This window comes from Bos taurus, chromosome 3 (assembly GCF_002263795.3).
Source record: "Bos taurus isolate L1 Dominette 01449 registration number 42190680 breed Hereford chromosome 3, ARS-UCD2.0, whole genome shotgun sequence".
NCBI lineage: Eukaryota > Metazoa > Chordata > Mammalia > Artiodactyla > Bovidae > Bos > Bos taurus.
The window spans coordinates 80,443,900-80,468,159 of NC_037330.1; the positions used below are offsets into that span (position 1 = coordinate 80,443,900).

The 24,260-nt window shown below is 40.7% G+C and overlaps 1 protein-coding gene across 4 annotated transcripts in view; it reads left to right on the forward strand.

The window, feature by feature from the left end:
* Window positions 1-666: 666 nt before the first annotated feature.
* Window positions 667-24,260, forward strand: part of JAK1 (Janus kinase 1) — a 139,441-nt gene continuing 115,847 nt past the window's right edge. Inside the window, exons 1-2 of one of the 4 annotated variants that reach the window (XM_024989561.2) lie at window positions 690-876; window positions 1,475-1,807. The gene's annotated coding sequence lies outside the window, so the exon portion shown is untranslated. Of the gene's footprint in view, window positions 897-1,474; window positions 1,808-13,087; window positions 16,492-24,260 lie in introns of those variants that run through there. The other 3 variants (NM_001206534.1, XM_024989562.2, XM_059884749.1) reach the window with 3 other exon arrangements.

The window sequence follows — 24,260 nt, forward strand, 5'->3', positions numbered from 1 at the left end:
TATCTTGACTAAGATAATTAAGTCTTGATTTGTTTCCTCATGGATGAAAGGTAGATAAAACCTACTTCGAGGGATTATTAGTAAAAAATTAAAATCGCTGGCACACATTAGATATCAACAAATGTGTTTATTACTATTTATACGTTTTTTAAAAAACTTCTATGACCTTTAAATACAGAATGGGTAGGATGTGAAGTAACCTGTCAATGTAGGAAGATTTATCTCTTAAGGGCCTGTTAGCCTCGTGCCTCACTAGCTCGCCTCTTGCTCAGTGGGAACAAGAGGCAAAGAACTGTGAGAAATGCACCGTAGTTCACAAAGATGTGGTGAAGTGCACTGCAAATCTGAGAGGGGTCTACCTACGGCCAAATCCTGACAATTTCACTTTCTGGCCGCAGACCTCTCATCCTGCATTGGTGTTTTAGACTACGTGGTAAAAAGGAGCGAGTGAGGGGCGGGGGCGTGAGCAAAGCAGGATGGGGGCGGGGCGGGAAGGCTGGAGGCACAGAGTCCTGCGCGGCGGCCGAGCCACCGCCTCCGCCTCCATTGCGGTCCCCGCCCCCCTTTCCGGGGCAGCTGTGCGTGACGCCACGAGGAGGCGGAACCTGCCGAGGGGTGGTAGGCGGGGCCAGTCGCGGGGCGGGGCGGGAGGCGGGTGCGTCGCCCAGCGCAGGCCGCGGCGGCCGCCGAGTAGTTAGCCGCCGTAGACTTACCCCGGCCCGCACCGAAAAGGTGATTGCCAACCCTGCGCCCACTCCTCAGCCCCCGGCGCGTAAACGCCGGGGCCCTGGGGGGTTAGCCGCTTAGGGAGCTGGCCGCCCGACCCTGACCCTCGCAGTGACCCAGAGCCCCCCGGCCCAGGCGCACACGGAAGTGGTGAGTGTCACCGAGTGGAGGTAGGGAAGCCTGCGGCGGCCGTGGGCAGCGAGACTAGGGGCTCTCAGCCGGGCACTGGTGGGAGACGCGGCTGCCCCTCTCGGGCCTCGCGCGCCGCGCACCCTGGGTCGCTCCTCGCGCTGGACCTGGGGGCCGGGCCGGGCCGAGGTTGGAGCGGGCTGGGAAGGCGGGGGATTTCCAACAGAGCAGAGCCGGCTGGCGGCGGGGAGATCGGGGGCCGGGGCCCCCCAGCCCCGAAGGGGAAAGGTTAAGGTTCTCTGCCCCCTCCCCCAGAGTGCACACCAAGTTTTCATAAACAAGCCTGGGACGCGCTGACATCCTGTTTATACCACCCGGAGATACAGGCGCGGGGTTGAGGTTTGACGTCCCTCGCTCTTGAACCGAGAACTTGACCGCCAGCCTTTTGGCAGAATTGCCGGGGAGCGGGAGGAGGATTTTTCAGGCCTCAGGACGGATGCTGAGGGTCTTAGCCTTTGACTTCTTTGCCATCTCAGCGAAGGAGAGTTTCTAGGATTTGGGGCCCTGTTTGGGGCAAAGGGGCGTCTGGGGACTCAGGAGACGCCCCCTCCCCTTTTAGGTTCTTTTGGGACTCGGGCCCCAGGCAACCGGCGAAAAGTGTGAATGACGCACCCTGGGCTGAAGGGCCAGGGAAGAGGAACAGTGAAGAGCCGTGCGGCAAATAGTGAATCCTTCTGTAAAGGGTCTGCTTAACCGAAAGTGGGGCTGGTCTCTGGCTCCTTGTCTAACTCCTCAGACTCCGTCCGCGCGCGGCCGTCAAACATCAGAAAAGAGACGTCGCTTTAGCAGGACTAGTAAACACCCCCTTGTAAGTCACTCCCCAAGGTTCCAGGGATGTGGACGCCTTGGATATGTGTTTACCGAGGAACTTCTGTAGGAGACTAGAAAAAGGGTATGATTATTACCAGGTGTTCTGCACCTTTTTTTTTGTATGGCATGTTCTTTGTGAATTCCTTTGTGTCCATGGCAAGAGGACCCCGTCCCCGTGCCACTTCGCTTAATACGTGGCTGTGAGCTGTTTTCTGTCCCTGGTTGGATACATGCTATTAACTTTTTTTTTTTAAGAGTCCAGGAGTTTTCTCTCTGTGGCAGTTTACATCTGTATAAAATTGTCATTACTTTTTTTCGGTGGATGAAAGCGTTAAAAACCTGACATAGTTAAGTAATGAGTATAATGGAGAAACAAATGTGATCGTGGAGTGTTTGGTTGTTGGCTTTTTTTTTTTTTTTTTTTAAGAAATTTGCGTTATGGGCATTTACAGACTGGAAAAAAATATTTAAGATGAACATTTTATATCGATTAAATCTTTGTTCCTTCCTTTCCAAAACCCCATTTTGTGTTGTTTCTGGCTTTTGCTTTGGGTGACTGTTTTTCAAGACCAGGCAGTCGTTTTTATTGAAGGATCAATGTGTTCTTCTGTACTTTGTGGTGAAGGTTAATGGAGGCTACAAGGGTACCAGACACTTTGGGTACAATAGGCATTGTAATATGGAGAAAATGTCTCCTATGTATAGATCCAGATCACATTTAAAGACGCAAGTGCATCATACCTACAAGATTATGAACAGTGTGAATAGGAATAATCACAACCTCTTAACTCTCCGTGTTGTATTAGCTAAGCACTTATACTGTATCTTAGTTTCTCTAAATACAAAATGTATTTTTTTAGTACTAGGATTGCAGTGTGACACTTCGTATTGAATAAAGCTAGTTTAGTTTCCCCATTCCACAATATACTAATTGCTTATTATTATTGGGAAATGATGATAGAGGGTGAATAAATTATACATACATAGATAAAATAATTCAAACATTTCCCAAAATATAACTATGTTTCAATTTGTTGTAATTTAGTCAGTCTTAATATCAATTTGGCTAATGCTCTATATGTGTTTATAATTATCTCTGATCAATTGGTATCTACCCTTTGCAGGTTTAAAGTGTTCAGGGGAATTAGCTTGCAAAATGTTTTCAATTCAGGCATTTGCTAAAAAGCTGGTGAAAGTAAGGAATTTTGAGGGCAGAATTGCTTTTTGCAGGAAAAGGGACTCTTTAAATGACATGAAGAAATGCTTCTAAATGGGATAATGAAATCTGCAAGTTTAGATTCTGGGTTCACAAACACTAATGGTTTCAACTGCAGCCCAGAAATTCTAATAATGTTTTGAAGTTATCACTCAGTTTCTTCTGAATAGCTTGAAGTATATGTTTGGACAGAAACCCAGCTGAAGCAAGTGTTGAGAATGTGTAGGTTTATACCCATTTTAATAAAGGGGATTCTAAGGTATAGCTGCATTCATAAAGTTTATTAACAAAGACTGAAGTCTGTTTTTTGATTAAGTTTTTACCCTTTAAATGCACATTATTTTATATATCTTTATTATGTATATACTTATGTTCTAATGTGGTAATATGCTCTTAGAAGATATATCATCTGAGATGTGAGTGTTTATACAAGGAAATTTTTCTTGTCTGTTTTCACATTAAAAAAACTATTTTAAGTGTATAGAGAATTGATTAATTAACTGAATCTTGCTGAGCAAGCAGCGTCTGATGGTCTGTGATTTATCATGGCCCAGTGTTCTGTCGAGCCTTATCAGAGAATAAAGATACCAGAAAAAACCTTGTACATTCTTTTGGACCAGTGTCCCTCAGCTGGGTATAATTGTGCGCCTAAGGAGGTATCTGCAGTTTCTGGAGACATTGTTAGTTGTTAGAACTGTCAGGGTGTGGTGGGAGTGGGAGGAGGCAGTGTTACTCGTGTCCAGTGGGTAGAGGTCAAGGATTCTGTTCAGCATCCTACAATGCATGGTGCAGCCCCCTACAGCAAAGAATTCTTTGGCTCAAAATGTCAGTAGTGTTGGGCTTGAGAAATTGTGCTTTAGCCAAGTGGGTAACAAGATCCTGGCTTCTGTCATGGCAGGCTGCTTCACTCAGGCACCTGTTTTCTTCATCTGTAAAATATCCACTTTGGCTGTCACACAAAGCTGTTGGGAAAAATTACAAAAATAATGGATGGAAACCATGAAGTGCTGTGCAAATTATAACTATTGTGAAGAAGTGATTTTTTTTAAATTGAAATACGGTTGATTTATAGTGTACTGATCTCTGCTGTACTGCAGTGACTCAGTAATACACACATAGACTTTTTAATATTCTTTTCCATTATGGTTTATTAAATGTAGTTCCCTGTGCTATACAGTAGGACCTTGCTATTTATCTATCCTACATATAATTGTTTGCATCTGCTAATCCCAAACTTTCCCATCCTGCTCCCTCTTGGCAATCACTTATAGAGAACCCCCTTGGTTCTTTGTAAGATGTGATTTTTTAAAATAAATGAATTGTTAGATATACTGGTTGTTGAGGAGGAAAGGGGGTACAGTATGTTGAATGCCAAGATTGGATAGTTTGGTGTTATTCAATTCTTCCTTCATTTTATAGGGTAGAGGATTTACTTAATGTAGTTTTATTATTATTAGAACATAAAATTTTTATCTCTATTATTTCTTTAAATGTAAAGATTTTCTCATTTAACACATTGTGAAAAAAACAAAAACAAAAAACACATTAGACCATAAAGCAGAAAGTATAGGAGAAAAGTCAGCCATGGCCCACTCCCTTACCCATTTAAGGACAAGTTCTTACCAGTTTTTTGTCTATTAGAGTCATTAATGCAGGAGAAGAGTTAACTATGGAAAAAGCAGCAGCTGGTGACCAGGGAAGGTGCTGTTTGCTTTTGTGCCCTTCATTTTTTTCCCTAATAATTATGTACAGTCAGTTATGTTATAGAAGACATTAGAGGAATTGGTTCTTTGTTTTTGTACTTTGTCAGCTGCCCTCCACCCGCCTTCTTGTTTGGCATGCTGTTTCCTCTCTGCTTCTTGCTCTCCACTCAGCTAGGTGTGCCACTGTTGCTTCCTGTCTCGAAAACCCTATGGTAACATAGCAGCTGCCATGTTGAAATGACCGTGTTTCAGGGCAGGAAACTACTTCCTATGAGTATTCTTTCCTCTGAAGTGCACCAGTTTTTTTTTGGCAGTTTGAGGCAACAAGAAAGCATAAAAGTTTTAAGTTCATTTCCGTGGTATATTTACTTCTGAGGTTTTATGATCTGTGGTTCTTAACAGCTATCAGTGGGCACACCATTTTTCCTTGGTGCTCTGAGTAAACTGCCGAATGCCCAGTCAAGCCCTGCTTTAGAAGCAATGAAAATTTCTTTAAGTCTGCTCTAGACAGAAGACTGAGCTGGTCTTTGTTGGGATTTTTTTAATCTGTGGTAACTGAATTTACTTATCGTTAATATTCACACAGCACTCTGTTGCATTCCTTTATTCATTTAGTAAATACTTTTTGAGCTCCTGTTGTGAGCCTCAGGGAGGGAGTAAACAGAAAAAAACAGGCAAAAATTCTACTTTTATAGAGTTTGGTGGATGATCCTTTGTATGTTCATAGAGTCTTCGTTGCAGGTTATGCACATAAAAATAAGTAAATCCTGCATTATAGAATGTTTCCTGGAAACTATCATGGTACTCCTTTAAAGTCAGAGTACCAAGTAGCTCCCCCCTTGTTCCCCACTTTTTATAGATTCATTAACTCATTCTTTGTATATACAAACATCTCTTTGGTACAAAGTTCCTGGCAGATGGATAAGACAGTTCATATGGAAACAAGCCTGCTATAAATATAACACAGTGTGGTTGATGTTATAGTAGAGGTCAGAGTTAAGAGCACTTTAGCCCCTGAAGAGAGCTGAATCCTGCTTGGAGCCCTTGTCTTATGCTTTTTTTTTTTTTTTTCTTCCCTGGCTGCTCCGCGCAGCATGGGCATGTGAGGTCTTTAGTGACCAGGGGCTATCCCCACGCCTCCTGCAGAGGAAGCCAGAAGCCTTAACCACTGGACCACCAGGGAAGTCCCTCCAATGCTTTTTTTTTTTTTTTAAGAAAATCATTTGAGTTGGGCTTGAGGAGTAAGTAGGAGTTCTTTTCCTTAGGGGTGGATGGAAATTGAGGCAGAGATAGAGCATGAGCAAAGGCACAGAGGTGGGCATGTACATGTGGGTGACCAATTTGGAGGTGGCCACAGTGACCAGAGCAGGGTACTGAGAGGCAGCAGAAAGAGGCTGGGCTTGGACGTGCAGAATGGGGCCAGGCTCTGAAGACTACTCAAGTCTCTGAGCGTTGTGAGTTCAGAGACCGTGGCCCATGTTGAATGAATGAACTGGGAAGATGGGAAGCCATTCATAGTTTTTGAGCTTCAGAATAGCATCATTAGAAAATGGAAGTACCCACAGTTCTATAAAGGATCAGCTTCATTTGACCGTTGTGCAACTGTTCGTCCTCTGCATCACAGAAAATGGTCCTTACTATACACTTTTATCAATTGTTCAGAAGACTGCTAGGAAATAGAAATACTTAGAGTCAGAATAGATGTCATTAAGTCCATGTGTGTTTTCCTTATAGTAGAGTAAAATTTTATTTTGCTTTGCTTTTAATTTATAAAGGATTTGTAGACAATTAACCTAACTGATTCTCAAAGCAGTAGGAGATTAAATACAACAAATGCAAGAGATGGGAATTGTTAAGAGGGTGAATACAGGAAGGTCCATTGTCTGAGGCAGGCAGTGTTAATTTTTTATATTGGAAGTGAATGAGGAGAGGTTTATGAAAAGCAGAACCTTAACTCAAAAAGTGAAGCACCCTGTGTGGGGCCATTTAGTGGAGAGGCAGAGCCATCATAAATACCATAGCATATTGAAGGTGTCATTCTCACAACACAGTACAGTAATTGGTATGGAAAATGAGCAAACCATTAAGAAGAGAAGAGTTCAAGTTGTGGAGCATAATGGAAATGAGGCCAGGTACTTCTGGTCTCTAGGAGAAAAGGGCAGCTTTAGGGGTTGAGAGATACGCAAGTGGTAGGCAGAGGTGGGGGTGGAGTAAGAAGCTGCTGTCACGATTGCAATAGGACAGCCTTGAAGAAAGAGCTTTCTTCAGTGTGAAAACCTGGTGAGGAATCTTTGCTCGGGAGGAGGAGCTTTCACTCTTCAGGGAAAGTGACTTGAGTGATCTACCTCTGCAAACCTAAGGAGGGGAGCTGTGGCTTTCTGTGGAGAAGGTGATGATAATTGCTGGAACCCACCAGTGAGGAGAGGAGAGAGACTAAATCAGGTCAACTTAGTTACACGTCTAGATAGTACACAGACAGACTTACTGTCTTGTTTTTTATGTAATCTGTGTTTTTGGAGGCTCTGGAGCTGGACTGTTTAGTTTGATCCTAGCTGTGAGAATGTGGGCAGGTTATACCTGTTTCCTTATCCATAAAAGGAAGTTGAGGTAGTACCTACCTCTAGGATTATTTGAATATTGAGTGACTGACTACACCTAAAGGTTTGGGAGTGGTGCCAGGCACATGTTATGGTGTTAAACATTTGTTGGCTCTCTCGCTTTTTTTTTTTTTTCCCTTCTAATTGGTGAATATGCTTTGTGTTAAAAACGAAGAGTTCAAATTATGTCCAGAATGCTGTAAGATGGTAGGAAAGTGGACCCACTAAATAGAAAACAAAGAGTAGCTGATTCATTCAATATTAGAAAGGCTTCAGTTAGAAATGGATAAATAAAAAATGTTTAGGCACCTAAAGAAGACATTTTCTCAAATCTAGAAGAGTTCAGTATGTAGACAGCCCCAAGGTGGTAAATAAATTAAGTTTTGCCCCATTTTTAACATTTTTAAGAAAAAATGAGAAACAAAGGTGCTTTTAATTTAACTTTAAATGCCATCCAAGGTATATAATTTGGTAGGAATGTATTAGGCTTTCTGGGAAAGTCAGTATAAAAATACTGTGTTGCTCTCCCTGATTCAGTTTACTTAGCGAGTGGTGAGTTGTTGGCAGAGGGGCACCAGCATACCTGTTTGTAAAATGGTGTCTTTAGAGTTGTGTAGAAGCTTAAAATCTTATAAATCAGGTAATGTCCTAGGGAATTTGCTGCTAAGGAATTATAAACGTTTATGAGAACTCTTAAATAATGTTGTTTCCCCTGAGTGCTGTTTTTATCAAGTTTCTTTTTCCATGTATGTGTTGCATTTTCCTAAAGCAAGACTTACCTAAAATATAAAATTGTACAAAAGTTGGCCCTTCTTCCTATCACATTGTGAATATATCTATATTTCTTTCTCAGTAATGTCTATGTTGCATTTATTCATATTCTTAAGAACAGTAGTTGTCATATGGTTGGAAAGGCACTCTTGATGATAGGCTCATTCCATGTGCTCTGAGTAACAAAGAAGTTAGCTGTCTCTTCTCCTTGTCTTCGCATTTGACAAGGAAAGTGACGGTAAAACTCCCTAGTTTTTACTGGGGAGGTGATGCGTAAGGTAGGGAAGTCCAGCTCACATGGTGAACAGGCTGACTGACCTATAGATATTAAAAACAAATAAATTTAGGTCTGTTAAATCCCAGGTACGTTGGGTAATTCAGACAAGTTGAATGTATAAAGCAGAAATAGATAAGAACACTTTGTAGTTAATGCAACTCTTGTTTTAAATGGTGTCTTAAAGGGCTTAAGGGTATTAGAACTGACAGCAGTTTATTCAGTTAAGCACAGTTTTATCTGCAGGCTTATTTGCACAGTTAATTTGCTCAGACTGTAGCAAGGCTGTAATTTATAGTGATTTTTCAATTAATAGAATTTAAAATAATCTTTTATGTTACAGTGGGAGAAAAGAGAGAAGAAAAAAAATCAAGGAGAAAACAATCTGCCAAATGTGTATTTTTCCAGCGAAAAATCTTATTGTAAAACTAGCTGAATGGACCATACAACAGGGAGGCAGATAGATGAGATTATATCATAAAGAGGTACTCGGGGTGTTTGGCCAAGTACATCTGCAAATCCACTTCAGGGCTAATTCACAAAATACAGATTTAAAAAGGAAGATGCTTTAATGCCTATATTTAATATTCTGAATGATTTTGTTCAGTTAAAGTCATCTGTAAAACTATGGGCAAGTCTGTTAATCACTGTATGTCAGTTACCTCATTGGGAAGATCATCTGATATATGATGATACCTCAAAACACCCCCCCCCTTTTTTTTTTTATATATTTAGAATGACCTTCACCTAGTTGCTCAGAAGTAGGAAGGGGAGATCAGAGGAGGCCAGACTGGCCTGAACATAAATTGTAAGCCTACCTGATGTGGGATTTGGGAAGTAATAAGCCACTTGTGATGCATAAACTGCTTGAGATAAAATTGCTCTTGGGTTTTCATGTTCATTCCATTACTTATCCATTATCTGTAGATTGTATATTATGTGGGAACATGATGGGCCTGATTCCTGCCCTCAGAAGCTGCCTGGCTAGTAAAAGACACAATACTTAAACAGTTACACAACTGCTTGTTACAAGAATGCTGAGTACCTGGGGAGATGTTTTAGTTTGGTGTAAAGCAGAGGTGGGGGGCAGTAAGAAGAGGGGGTCTTTGTGATTTTTTTTTTTTTTAATTGCAATATGAAGAGTGAAAGAGCTAGCCAGGCCAAGAGGCTGTGGAGGTTTTCCAGCCAGAGGAAACTGCACAAGGGATCTGAGGTGAAACCAACACTGGAGTAGAGAGGATAGAGGGCCAACTGGCGAATTGGAGCCGCCCGCAGGGCCTTAGCCTAGCGCGGCAGGGGGAGTTGAAGGCTTTAAGACGTGGGTTACAGGGTGGGACTGGAGTCACTGTATGACACACAGGATTCCCCACCCCACCCCTGGGAGCACCTCTGCCCACTCTGCTACCAAGTGCCTTGAAAGTCTTACTTCCTCCCATATACTCATTCTTTAACCCTTTGCTATCTGACTACCATCTCCACACTCTTAAGACTTGTTTGAGGTCACCAGTGACCTTTTTGCTGTCACACTGAGGCCTTTTTAATGCACTTATCTGAGACATTTTGATGCTGCTAAATACTCCTTCCTGAAAGATGCCCCACCCCACTGCTGTCTGGCTTCTGAGACACAATACTCCTTTCCTTTCTCTCCTTGTCTTTGTTATCTTCTCTTAGGTGTCTTCCCTTCCTCTTCTCTCTCTCCTGCCCCGTCAAAGACTTTCCTAAAGGTTCTGCGAATGGCAGATCTTATGTGTTCCTAGAACTGCAAGTGACCTGCTTTCACCTGTGTTCCAATTGTCTCTTTTATTCATATTCCTTCTTCTCCACTCCCTCTTTGCCCAAATACTGACTGAGCAGCTTTAGGCAACTGTTCAGGGCACTGGGGACAGGAATAAGAGGTAGGGTCTCGTTCTTAAGGAGCCAACATTCAAAGATCTTAAACATGGTAATTAAGAAGATAATTTCGGGTGAGGATAAAGAAACAGTATGGTATGGGTAGAGAATGCTTAGGTAGGCAGGAGAGGGGCTGCCTCTGAGGAAATGACATTTGGGCTCAGACTGCAGGAGCCAGGCCATGCTAGGACCTGGAGGAAGAATACCAGGCAGAGAACAGCAGGTGCCTAGGCCCCATGGTGGGATGAGCTTTCCATTCCATGGTTGGCTTGCTTACCTGAATGTCTTGTTGATACCTCCCGTTTAACTGCTTCAGAATTGAGAGCATCTTTTTCTGACCCAGGCAACCAGTGGGTGATTTCTCTGTTCCTCTTAGTACTGTGTCTATGCATAGCCCTGAAAATCAGTGGTTAGAAAACTTTTCCTGTAGAAAGGAAGACAGTGAATATTTGCAACTTTGAGGATCGTGCCACTCTGTGACAACTCCACAATTCGGCAGCTGTGTAACTAAAGCAGACACAGACAACATGTAAACCAACGGGTGTGCCTGTGTTCCAGGAGAACTTTATGTGTGGACGCTGACATTTGAGTGTCCACTTGTCACAAAATATTTTTTCCCCAACCATTTAAAAATGTGAAAATCGGGGACTTCTGTGGTAGTCCCGTGGTTAAGACTCTGCGCACTCCCAATGCAGAGTGTGTGAGTTCAGTTCCTGGTTGGGAAAGTTCCACATGCTGCGTGGTATGGCAAAAAAAAAAAGTAAAATTTGTACACTTCTTTGCTGTGGAAAACAGGCGGGAGGCCAGGCTTGGCATGTGGACCCAAGTGTGCTGACCCCTGCCTTGTTTCATCTTGGTTTCTCTCCCTCCAGCCCCCAGTTCAACAATTTGCCAGACCCTCTCAGTGTCCCTCCCAGTGTGTGGCTCTTCTCTGCTGTTCCCTACCTCTGGCCTAGCTTTCCTTTCATTACCTGGGTGATCACAGTAGTCTCCAACCCAGTCTCCCTCCCTCCAGCCTTCCCCTGCCTTCTATCTTCCCCACAGACATTGGAGAATCTTCATGCAGTTGACTCATGTCATAGAATTTCCCGGACTGCTGCCTTTATAAGCTCTATTGTCTGCGGAAAACAGTCCGAATTCCACCTTTGTGTAGTATTCAAAAGTCCCTGTCATAAGATCTCAGTTTTTCAGCTTATTGTCCCATTTCTTTCATCTACGCTGTGCCCAAATAGATGGTTCACTATTTTACATTTGTGCCTCAAACATTTCTCATACTTTTTTCTGCTTCCTCACCCTCTGTGGACTTTGCCCATGCCTTGTGCTCTCCGTCTGTCACACTTCTGTGACTATCAGGGTCCCTCCGCCTCGAGCCCCAACATAAGGCGTGTGCTATATACACTTAGTTCCTTGGCTGCGCGCAGTCCTTGTGTTCGGCCTTGTGCTGCAGTTCCTTTGTAGACTTTCCTCCACTGTGCAGTCCCAGGGTTCTTGAGGACAGGGACTTATTCCCTGTAATATCCCCTTTCACAGACGGTACATGGTTGTTTATTCAGTAAATGCTAAATCCTGTGTAAACGATTTGTAGAGGCTCAAAGGGGGAACATTTTTACTAGGAATGTGACCACATTAAATCCTGACTCTACGCCAGTCCAGGTTCGATGCACTATACTGGATGCTTGGGGCTGGTGCACTGGGACGACCCAAGGGATGGTGTGGGGAGGGAGGAGGGAGGAGGGTTCAGGATGGGGAACACATGTATACCTGTGGCGGATTCATTTCGATATTTGGCAAAACCAATACAATACTGTAAAGTTTAAAAAAAAAAAAAATCCTGACTCTTATATGAAGTAGTACAGTTTTGTGAAAGATCAAATATTTTGGAAGACTACTGTGATATTCTTGGTCCTGTCATAAGTTTTAATGTTCCTCTTCAGGAATTGATGTTTCCTTTTGTATAAAAGAAAAAGAGAAAGACTGCTCAGTAAATCATGTTTCCTTTCCTGAAAACTCAAGGCCAAGTTATTTGCTTATTTTAGGCTGCTGTTCATTTTTCTCACAGTAGTTTCCCTGCCTCAGTCTTCCACCAGATCACTTGTCATATGTATTAAATACATTTAATGAACGGTTCTGGTGTGTGTGTGTGTGTGTGTATGTGTGTGTTTATGTGTATAAGAAGCCCCAACTTTTGGTGAGAAATAGGAATTTAAATAAAAAATACTAGGCCCCTGTTTTACGCAACCTGATGTGACTTAAAGATGGTGAATATCTTAGAAGAAGCAGGGAAAAAGGCCCTGGGGCAGTACGGGAATCCTGATGTGAGTGTCTTGTGCTCTTTTGGGGAACCTGTCCTTCGGGTAGCTCACGTCTCCCAGGTTTGTGGGGCCTGTGGCACATCTTGTCAAGTGCTAAGGAGGGGGAGCAAGAGGATGAGACTCAAGATTAGTAAGCTTTTACTACGTGTCAGCTGTTTACGTGCTTTGCATTTGATATTTAATTTAATCTTTTAATAGCCAGAGAGGTGAATCTTAATGGCATCATTTTCCAGATGAGCAAACAAAGCTAATGGCATAGTTGAAATTCAAATTTGCAGCACTCTGATTTAAAAAAAAAAAAGCTTTCTACTCTTCCTTCTCCCCCCCTAGCTTTACCGAGATCCAATTGGAAGACACTTTAACTCTTAAAAAGGCCTTCTTTCTATTGTCTTGTCACTTCCTCCCTTTTATTTCTGGCATTTACATGAGAACCTGAGGAATGTGGTGCTACCCTCCTTTCCAGCCTGATGCTTCTGGAGCAGTTTCAGGCTTTAGGAGAAGTGTCTCTAGCCACCTGTGTTGTGTTTGGTATTGTTAGATGCTAAGTAATGAAGATCTGAAAGGATTGTTTTTTGTGGGGGGATGAGGGGTGAGGTGAGATGGGCTAATTGGGAGATTAGATTGAGATGGGTGAGTTGGGTTAATTTAGCAGTCCTAAAGATAATTTAGTATTTTCCTGTGAAATATTTTTGACATTTTAAAATCAAACTCGACTTTCTGTTACTTTATATTACTTGGTTATTGTATAACATGTCCCATGATTACCTGTTTAGATCTGAGTATTCTAGATGTGTGATGAAAAGCATTCTGGACTTGGAACCAGGAGGAGCTGGTCTTAGGCTTTCCTCTGACACTGTGATTTTGGGCTCCCAATTGATCCTCACTTTCTCTCAACTATGAAAGTGAAATTTGCTCAGTTGTCCGACTCTTTGCGCCCCCATGGCCTATACAGTTCATGAATTCTCCAGGCCATAATATTGGTATGGATAGTCTTTCCCTTCTCCAGAGGATCTTTCCAACTCAGGGATCAAAACCAGGTCTCCCGCATTGCGGGCAGATTCTTTACCAGCTGAGCCACAAGGGAAGCCCAAGAATACTGAAGTGGGTAGCCTATCCCTTCTCCAGGGGATCTTCCCAACCCAGGAATTGAACTGGGGTCTCCTGCATTGCAGGCGGATTCTTTGCCACTGAGCTATCATGGAAGCTGTGAAGTAGATTTACTAGAACCTGTTACCATGGCTGTTTTGTGAAGGTTAAATAACTTAGTTCACCGTTTCAGACAGTGCCTGGGATTCAGTACCATTTAATAAATGTTAGTTACCTACTCCCACCCCAGATACTGAACATTGTCAAAAAGTCTGTAAATGATTATGTAATGTTTATATATTTATAAGTGGGAACTTTATTATTCAAGCTATAAACTTCTAATGCAGGAAACCCCCTTATGTTAATAGCTGGTTCCCACTAATATACAAAAGCATCAGTATAAGATAATGGTTCGGACTTCCCAAATCTGGAACCAGTGTCTGTGGGTTTGAATCCTACTTGATTTTACAAACTGAGTTTATTTTACTAGTAAGTTATTCAACCTCAGTTTTCCCTACTTCAGAATAAGGATAGCATACCTCCTTTATAGGATTGTAAAGATTAAATGAGCACGTGTAATTGTATACCAATATCCTACAAGGTTTTACTACTGTTATTATTTGTTAACCTCCATCTTCTCTGTATAGACAGCCAATAAGTCAACTGGAAAGTTCCTGAGGTTCCGTCTCCTATCTTCTCTGATCAGGAGAATCCTCCGTACATCATAAACCTGTTTCCTCTGTCTCCAAGCTCTTCTTGTGCACTTCATTTTAGTTCATGCTACCCTTTTCTCATGTGTAGTGCACTTTCATCAAACTCCTTCTGTGTACATTTCTTGCCTAGACACTTAAATCTCTTTTTGTTTTATGTGAAAACCCAAACATTTTCTAATAATGATGATAATCCCAACTATGGATGCTTTTATTCTAAGGAGAATTAAAGGTGTGTAATCTCAAGCAAATGAAAAAAACGTACCAAATATTATTTATGAAATGCCTATTCTGTGCCAGTCATTCAGATTCGTAAACTGAGGCTTAGAATGGTTGGGTAACATGGTTCTCTCTGGCTGCAGCAATATTTTCTGCTTATTTGGCAGGGCAGCTGTATAGTGTTGCCGGTATTTTGTGTTCAATTAGTCTTTTGTGTGTTGGCTTGGAAACCTGACCACGTTTACAGTAGTGTGTACTGGGGGGAAATGAGCTCCAAATTTCAAATAACCAATTGGGAATGAATTTTTATAAAGACCCAACTGTTTATAAACTTGAGACTACCAGTGTACTTGTTGGAATATATTCCCCGCATTGCTAGACTTTAAGGCTTATGTGCCTTGCTTTATGGTACACACGTTATTGCACTAATTTGCTTAGTTGTCTGTCCTCATCCGTGGCTGACCTTTGTATCCCCAACCGCTACCATTGTGTTTGCCACATAGTTGGGACCCTGTGAGGAGACCTAGTTAGTCCTCTTTAAAAAAATATCAATGATTTTTTATACTTCTCTGTAGCTAGATATATTTCAATTAAAAAAATCAATGTCAGATAACATTGAAAGAGGAATATTGCCGTGCAGTTAACAATCAGAAGAAAATACTGCTTATGCTAGGCTGAATGGAGACATTTAAAGGTATTTGGGAGCCAGACACTTCTGAGAATATTGCTTTGATTATTGGGAGGCAAGGAAAGCTGTCAAACGAGTTCCTTCTTGGCTTGGAGTCTTGTTTACTTTTCTCAGGTTAGAACTGATAGCTCTGATGGTTTTAAGAGACCATGGAGACAGGTCTGCTATGAAATGCCAGCATATTTAGTTCTAAGTTTATAGACATTTTCTAGCAGTTGTTGTTGAATGGTTTGTAGCTACACAATGACCATAATATCTTATAATAATTTTAAGAGTTCAAAGAAAGCAAAGCCACCCAGGGGCACTTCCTTTCCCAGTTTTCCAACAGAGAATCAGAGCACTTAGTGACTCAGCCAAGACGTCTGCGGGCCACCTCTTTAGTATCTGCTCAATTTGTGATTGAGTCATAAATGATACAGAAGGTAGTCACATGGAGAGCTTGGGTAACTAAATATGTACCCATTTGTTCAAATAGTTCTGAGAAGTCTAGATGTATTTGTGGATAGGAGATTTGGAGATTATCTGAGAGAAATTAGGATTATGTAGGGTTCAGCCCGTTACCCTGGACATTATGAAGGGCAGTGTCTTGTGGGAGAAGAGATACTAAACTGTTGTTTTGGGCCCTTACCACACTGGAAGTTGCAGAGGTCAGGGGCCAAGTCAGTCTTACTTACACTTCTAGTCTCAGTCAGCCTCGTGCCTGCAGGTGAGCAGCTGGTCAATAATAGAGTTTTATTGATCACGTGAATACCGGTGATAGACTTGTGGAAAGCCTGTTTGGTGGTTTGGCATTTCTTTTTTATGTTATTTCTTTTGTCAGGAGAAAAGCCACTTTACAAAGTACACCAAATCTAATTAGACCTTAATGGATGTAACAGTTGTATTAAGAACAGCAAAAACAAAGAGAAGTCATTACTGATAAAAAAGTGCTCTCTTGTACAACTTTCATTTGAAACATTAAACAACTGAAATTCAGAGAGGCAAAGCGATTTTGAGTTAGCCCCATGCCCTTCCCTTACCCCCTGCACCCTGCTCTTAACCGGTTCTAGGAAACAGCACAGCCTGTAATGCCTCCCCTCCCACAGTCTGCTTGAGTCTAGCAGCTCACAGGTGCTTCTGTTGCCTGGTTCCACAGAACTTCCTGGAGGCCTGGTCTCAGGCCTGCTGCCTCTGGACACTGTCAAGGCTCTGTCCACACACCTGAGTCAGAACTGCCTGTCCTCGTCTTGTTCTTGTAGCAGGGCCTGCTCTTGGCACATTCTCACTGTGGGATTGAAGACTGGGAAGAAATTCAATCAAGGTGTGTATGGTTGAAACACAGTGCTTCAGCGCAGTCTGCTTAACCTGACTTGAGCCCCTGAGGAGAGAATAGTTTTCATTTTTTTTCCTTTTACCTTTTTCTTTAGACATTAAAAAGCTTCATTCAGGCTGCGAATTGAAAACTGTTTGTAACTTTTAAATTTTATATAAGAAAGGTACGTATTTTATGGGATCTACATCAATCTATATTTGGTTTTCTTTCTAGAGACATTAGGCCTTTGCATTTTAGTTGCTTCTCTAAAGAGTTATGTTTGGATTAATTTTAGATAATTTATTTATCCTATTTATGTTTGAAAAGTAGTTACAGTTTCAAATAGAATACTGTTAACCATTCTTGGATTTACTTTTAGAGAAGTCAGGGCCTAACATTGGCTCTTTGTAGGCAGTCATTAGAAATTTGCTATAGCTAATGCTGAATTCTTTAGAAATTTATTTAGCATTTTAAAGAAATTAAATAACATATTTGCATTTTATGAAAATTAGAAGTAAATAATATTTCTAAGATGTCACTCAGATAAACACTTTTGTTACTGTTTCAGTGTTTATGGTTTCAGCCTTTGTTTTGTGTATGTATGAATCTGTAAGTTAAAAAAAATTTCTAGGAGATAATAGAATGTAGTGCTACAGTCTGGTTTTCTCACCAAGTGACTTCTCACCCTACCAGGTAATAAATTTTGGTTAGGGCAACACCTTTTTATGGTATATGATATGGATGAATGAGAAATGCTGGACTGGGAGAAACACAAATTGGAATCAAGATTGCCGGGAGAAATATCAATAACCTCAGATATACAGATGATACCACCCTTATGGCAGAAAGTGAAGAGGAACTCAAAAACCTCTTGATGAAAGTGAAAGTGGAGAGTGAAAAAGTTGGCTTAAAGCTCAACATTCAGAAAACGAAGATCATGGCCCCCGGTCCCATCACTTCATGGAAAATAGATGGGGAAACAGTGGAAACAGTGTCAGACTTTATTTTTCTGGGCTCCAAAATCACTACAGATGGTGACTGCAGCCATGAAATTAAAAGACGCTTACTCCTTGGAAGGAAAGTTATGACCAACCTAGATAGCATATTCAAAAGCAGAGACATTACTTTGCCAACAAAGGTCCGTCTAGTCAAGGCTGTGGTTTTTCCAGTGGTCATGTATGGATGTGAGAGTTGGACTATGAAGAAGGCTGAGCGCCAAAGAATTGATGCTTTTGAACTGTGGTGTTGGAGAAGACTCTTGAGAGTCCCTTGGACTGCAAGGAGATCCAACCAGTGCATTCTGGTTGGGATCAGCCCTGGGATTTCTTTGGAAAGAATGATGCTAAAGCTGAAACTCCAGTACTTTGGCCACCTCATGCGAAGAGTTGACTCATTGGAAAAGACCCTGATGCTGGGAGGGATTGGGGGCAGGAGGAGAAGGGGACGACAGAGGATGAGATGGCTGGATGGCATCACTGACTCGATGGCCGTGAGTCTCAGTGAACTCCTTGAGTTGGTGATGGACAGGGAGGCCTGGTGTGCTGCGATTCATGGGGTTGCAAAGAGTCGGACACGACTGAGCGACTGATCTGATCTGATCTGATGGATGAATGAATGAAAGTTTGTTTACCTAGCTCTAAAATATGTTGCATAGATATTGTTTGTTTTTCCTACCATAAGTAATCCTGTTATATATATCTTGTGCTTACGTTTTTGGGGAATTTTCTGATTATTAGGAGACTATATGGTATCGTTGCATGAAAGTTACTCAAATTTTAAAATTTTGGGTATTATTTATGCCATGATTTGGAAAGCATACACAGTACTTTAACAGAAATATCCCATGGCTGCCCAGTTGGTTCTCTAAGACAGTAAGTTCTGCAGGTTTCTTGACAAATAAATTGTTCTGTGGGCTGTGGGATGCCTGAGCAGTGTTTCTAACAGTTAGATCTTCCCCAGAGCACTGTAAACATTTTGGGCTGCCAGGTTCCAAGATTTGCTCTGGAGCTGTGAGATGAAGCCACCTTAAATAGCTGGAAAATAATTCTGTGGAAGAGACAAGCTTTGTTATTTTTATGTTTACAACGTGTGCTGCAGTGCACCTTTAAAACCCTTCCAAGTGAAGTAGGGTCATCTTTTCTTTTTTCCTCTTAGGATTAAAATGCTGGCTACTAATCTTTCATGACAAGAGAGAGGCTCAAGGCAGTTTCAGAAGATGGATCATTTCCTGATTAGTGGTTATAAAGATTTCACATGGATAGTATTCCCAGTGTTGTGAAGTTATTTTATTGGTCAGGTCTGCTTCAGTGAAATCAACAAGGCTAGTTTATCTTTGCAAAGTCTTGTGATAACAAGTTCACAACTACACTCCCCAGGGAGCACAGTTTATTTGTAAAATTTTGCTTCAGGCATCTCTCTTGCAGCCTATGTTGTGAGCCTTTCATATTCCAGATATGAAACTGGTTTGACATTAATTCCAAGCATGACAGCTTTTTAGATATCCCGTTTGTGTAAGTCAGACAAAGTCTGCAGAGCTAGCACCATTTCTTCTCCTTTTATTTGCTTTTTCCATGTCTCCTGGTTTGCACAAGAGAGTCATTATACCTAGGCAATCATAAACCTTATTGATTAGCTTTATATTTAATAAAATTAGACCTTGTCAGTTATTAGTGAAAACCAAACCAAGGGAACCTGTAGTTATGGAGCATAGAGTTGAACAACAGGGAAAGGGCAAAGTTCTTCAAATAAGGCACAGATAAAAGATCTTATTTGTGTATTGTTCTGTTCTTTGTCATTAGTATTAGAATGTTCCTCCAAAGCCTCAGTTTTCAGAGTAATGCTTAGATATTCTCTTTTATGTTATACTTGAGATAATTTAGAAACACTTACATTTATAAATCTATTTCTGTTTTATGCATTGTATATCTCTCATTCTCTATATAATCTAGGTAGATTTAGATTGATAATTGTTTTTTCAATTATTATTTTTTCTTCTGAAATATAATGGTATTTTGACCTAACATGTTGATGTATTTACCAACAGCAAAAATTGTGTTATATTTGGAATTGGGCTTACTAAATGATGGAACTGTGTACTACTGTTGTAGTATGTGATACTGCAGATAAAATTTCCAAAGAAGCTTTGGAGAGAAAATTCTTGTTCAGGGTTGTATTGCTCAGTGAACTTTTCTTTTGGATGTCCCTATTCTCTTTTGGTGTCTGAGGATGGGGGGGAGGAGGTTTGCACAGGAAAGGTATTGGGATTTCTTGGCCCATGTAACTGGAGCTTCTTAAGGGGAGAGGAGGAGAATCTATGAGCTCCAGTGATGTCAAGGATGATCCTCTTCATTAGGAGTCCTCCTTGTTTCTGCTTTTCTTTCACCGGTCTCATTTCTTGCCACAGTGAGGTTTTTCTCCCACCGGCTCAAAAGAGAACAATTTGCTGCCCCAACGTGGTGTTCTTCTGGCTTCCATTTGTAAAATCTCTCTGAAGGACTCTTGCTTGGTCACCCTTTGGTCTCATAGAAGGACAGTGATTGGTCAGACCCGGGGCATCAGTGGGGGTCAGGGCAGGACACTGTGATCCGTAGATCCATTAGAACCACATGGGATGAGAAGTTTCTACACAGATAAAGACAGCAAGTGTCTAATGTCTTGAATTGGCAGTTAAAATTTTTGTTGATTATGGTAAAGTACACAACATAAAATTGACCATTTATAAGTTACAGTTTGGTAGTGTTATGTGCATTCACATCTTTGTGTAGCCTGTCTCCAGAATGCTTTTCATCTTGTAAAACTGAAACTTTGTACCCACCAACAACCTCTCCACTCCAACCTCCCCTCCCACTAGCCCTTGGCAACCCCCATTCTACTTCCTGTCTCTATGAATTTGACTAAGCCAGGTACCTCATTTAAGTGGAATCATACAATATTTATCCTTTTGTAATTAATGTATAATTTTCTCAAGGTTCATCCATGCTTCAGTGTGTGTTAGAATTTCCTTGTTTTTAAAAACTGAATACTATTCTATTTAATGTATGTATCGCATTCTGTTCATCCATTCATCCATCGGTGGACACGTGGGTCGCTTTCACCTTTTGACAATTATGAACAGTGCTGCTCTGAACATAGATATATAAATATCTCTTTGAGACGCTGATTTCAGTTGTTTTGTGAACTGGCAGTTTTTTTTTTTTTTTAAACACAACTCTTCAACAGGTCTAGAACTAAGTTTATGTTTTTCCATAGAATGTCTGCCCTTCATGTTAACCTCCTTGTCATTATCACCTTCACTGGTCACTTAAGCCATAAGCAGGGGCTTATTTTGACTATCTCTCCTGGATTATTAGTCACCAAGTTTGATAGATTTTTAACAACTGAATATCCTTTTAGTCCAATAGCTTCCCATAAGTATGGTTTGTTCTCAAGAAGCACTGTGACTAGAGAAATTTATGGTCAGATAAGTTTGAGAATTGCTTGATGTTGCTTATTTTTTACTTTTCTGGAAGAACAAAAATAAGAAACTGTTGACTATTACTCAGTCAACTGTTTTTCAGATGTGTGACCGTGGAGATACCTTTTTACTTAATATTTACAAGAAGTTGAGAAAGAAGCGCATTTCTCATTGCTCCTTGTCTTTCACCCTCATTCCTTACCGCCTGTTTGTTGGTTTCGTCTCTGGCTTGGACTGTAGCCCAAATAGCTGAAATCAGGGGGTTGAAATTTTTTTTTGTCTTATCAATTCATTTGGCAGTCAGTTGAAGCCTCCTTTTCTTGGAATAAAAACTTACACGATTGAATTTGTTAGTGAAGAGCTTTCTCTGGTTCATTTTCAGTTGCTCCAGCCCGGAAATACTGAGGGAGCAGTGTGTGCAGTGGTGTTGGGACAGTCAGTGTGGACAGGTTATTTAACTTTCCCTGTCACAGTTTATTCATCTGTTAAATGAATGTAATAGTAGTACTTCATAGCGTTTTATGAGAATTAGGTGAGTCCTTATGTTCAAAGCACTTAGAACAGTGACTGGTGTATGTAAGTGTCCAATAAATGTCAGTTGCTATTTGTTTCCTCACTCCCTTCCTGATGTAGTAACATCATTTTTTATCATCTTATTGGAAAAGATGATTTATAGTTCCTGTGAAGTTCATCATTCAGAGATTTTACATGCATTTCAATAGTTAATCTTCAGTGAAAGGGGAAAAAAATCATCTGATAATGTTCCTCATAATTAACTTTTCTTGGAGCTCATTAATTGGCAAATATAGACCATCCTTTTATTACTGTAGTATTTGTTTTATTTAGCAAACATTTATTCACAAAACAGAAAACAGAGTACTAGAGGAAACACTGCGGAAGGAAGTGTGGTTATGAGTGACTGACTTAGAGGATTTTTATTTTTACTGAGACTTACATATTTTTCTTTTGAGGGTTTCAACAGGTAAGAGCAGGAGTTCCAGTCATAGATAACCCTGTGACTTTGGACACGTGACCTAATGCCTTGCCATTACTGTGTACCCCCATTTGCTTATTTGCAGAAATGTGGCTGGTTTTACCTGCTTGGGTTAATTTGAGTATTAATGAGACAACTTGTGCAGAAAACTTTCCTGTGGTAGGTGATCTGTACATGGTTTCACCATTTCTCCGTGCAGCAGAAGCAGAAGAGACGCCTTGTGACATCTGTTGCTCAGCTCTGATGCTCCTCCCTCTGTGGTGGCACATTTCCTTCTTATCAAGGCTTTATTGGCAAGCATTTTGAACTTTTCATTATAATTATTGTTATTGGTGGTGGTAGTGTTGATACTCTGTTTGACATGGGTACTGAATTCACATGCTTCAGAAAGTAAACCAGTATAACGGTACAGATGGGAAAGGCTTGCTTCTACTTTTGAAACTGGCAGTTTCCTTTCCTGCCCATTTAAGTAACTGCTTTTATTCATTTCTAGTGTCCAGATATGATTATACACAAGTATATATTCTTCTCTACTTTTTATACAAAAGGAAAGCATACTCTATATACTTTCTGTACTTGGCTTTTTTCGTTTTACAGTGTATGCTTTTCTTTTCTGTATTAGGACGTAGACTAGACTGTTGATTCGTGTGGGTGTGTGTATACCTGTACGCATGTAGGTATCAGAGCTCCAGTGTGTTCTGTACCATGGTTTACTTAACCAGTCTTCCTATTCATGGATACATTATTTGTTTCTATGCTTTTACTACTGCAAACAGTGCTTCTTTTTATAATCTCATATGTACAAGGTTGAATAAATTCTTAGGGTTGTTGTGTTAAAAGATAAGTGCATTTATAATTTCTTTAAAAATAATTTTTATCGCTATTAAATTGCTCTCCATTGGATTCATACCATTTTGCATACATTGGCATTTATTTGTTTATTTTTTTTGCATTACTTTGGCATTTATTTGTTTATTTTTTTGCATTAAAGAAAGCTCTTCCCCACCCTTCATACCGTTTTTTGAGCTGCTGTCTTGTCATAGTAGAGGACAGAGGAGCCTGGTGTGCTGCAGTCTTTGGGGTCGCAGAGTCTCACATGACTTCAAGACTGAACAACAGCTTGTCAGTGTGGAGGGAGTTGTACAAGGGAAGGAGATCCCATCCCCTATTTCCTAAATGGTGGTGGGCTGTTCAAGTCTAGTGTTTTTCAGCCTGAGTAGTAGGACACAGTTACACTGTGATATGAGCCTAGGCATTCTGGCCTTTCTGATCTACTCTTTTGTCTTGGGATCTGAGGATGGAATGACTGGTTGTATTGTGTGTCTGATTCACTAAGTAGATCTGGGGGGACAGTCAGTTGCTCTCTACATAGAATATTTTGGCTGCTGTCTTCCTTTCCTGGAAATTACTTAGGTTTGAGAAGTGATATTCTTTTTTTTTTTTTTGGCGTTATTCCTATTTATCGAGGATTTAGAATCCAGACAAAAGAATAAAAACCACTTGGAATCCCTTAGCCATAGTCAGTATTTTGGTGAGTATCCTCTCAGTCTTATGTGTCCATGCCCAAAATAAATTGTGTTTATACACTGAATGATGTTTTATAACCTTGCCCCCATTTATTAGCAAATCGTGAATATTGTTCCATGTTCCAGTAATTACACATGTATATGTAATTTTATATATCTGTATATGGTGACTCAGATGATAAAAGAATCCACCTGCAATGTGGGAGACCTGGATTCGATTCCTGGGCTAGGAAGATCCCCTGGAGGAGGGCATGACAATCCACTCCAGTATTCTTGCCTGGGGAATCCCGATGGGTTACAGTCTTTGGGGTTGCATATATACACTTGTGTATATATACATAATTATATATGTGTATATATAATAATTTTTTTTTCAGTATAGAATTCTATTAGATTGGCTTCATCATGATTCTGTGTTCCTGGATGAATATTTAAGATTGTTTTGTTAGCCATTTTAAATAACTTTGAAGATTCTTATAGCTAAATTTTGTATATCATTGTTACTTGTTTAGAATAAATTGCTAGAACTTTTAAGTCAAATGGCATTTACAAATTGCTGTTCAAAACATGTTTATATTTCTATTTTAAAAATGGTTATAACCTTTATCTAAAATAGGTTTTAATCTAGAAAAGCTCACTTTACATGAGTTTCCAACTAATTATTAGAGTCAAAACAAAGAAAATAAAACCAGAGAAAATCTTCTGTAGAAAAAATACACAAGGAACATTTCTACATGTGAAAAAGAAGTAAGCAGTCTTAACATTTGAACATCCAAGTCTTAGTCTCAAACCCATCTCTCCTAGT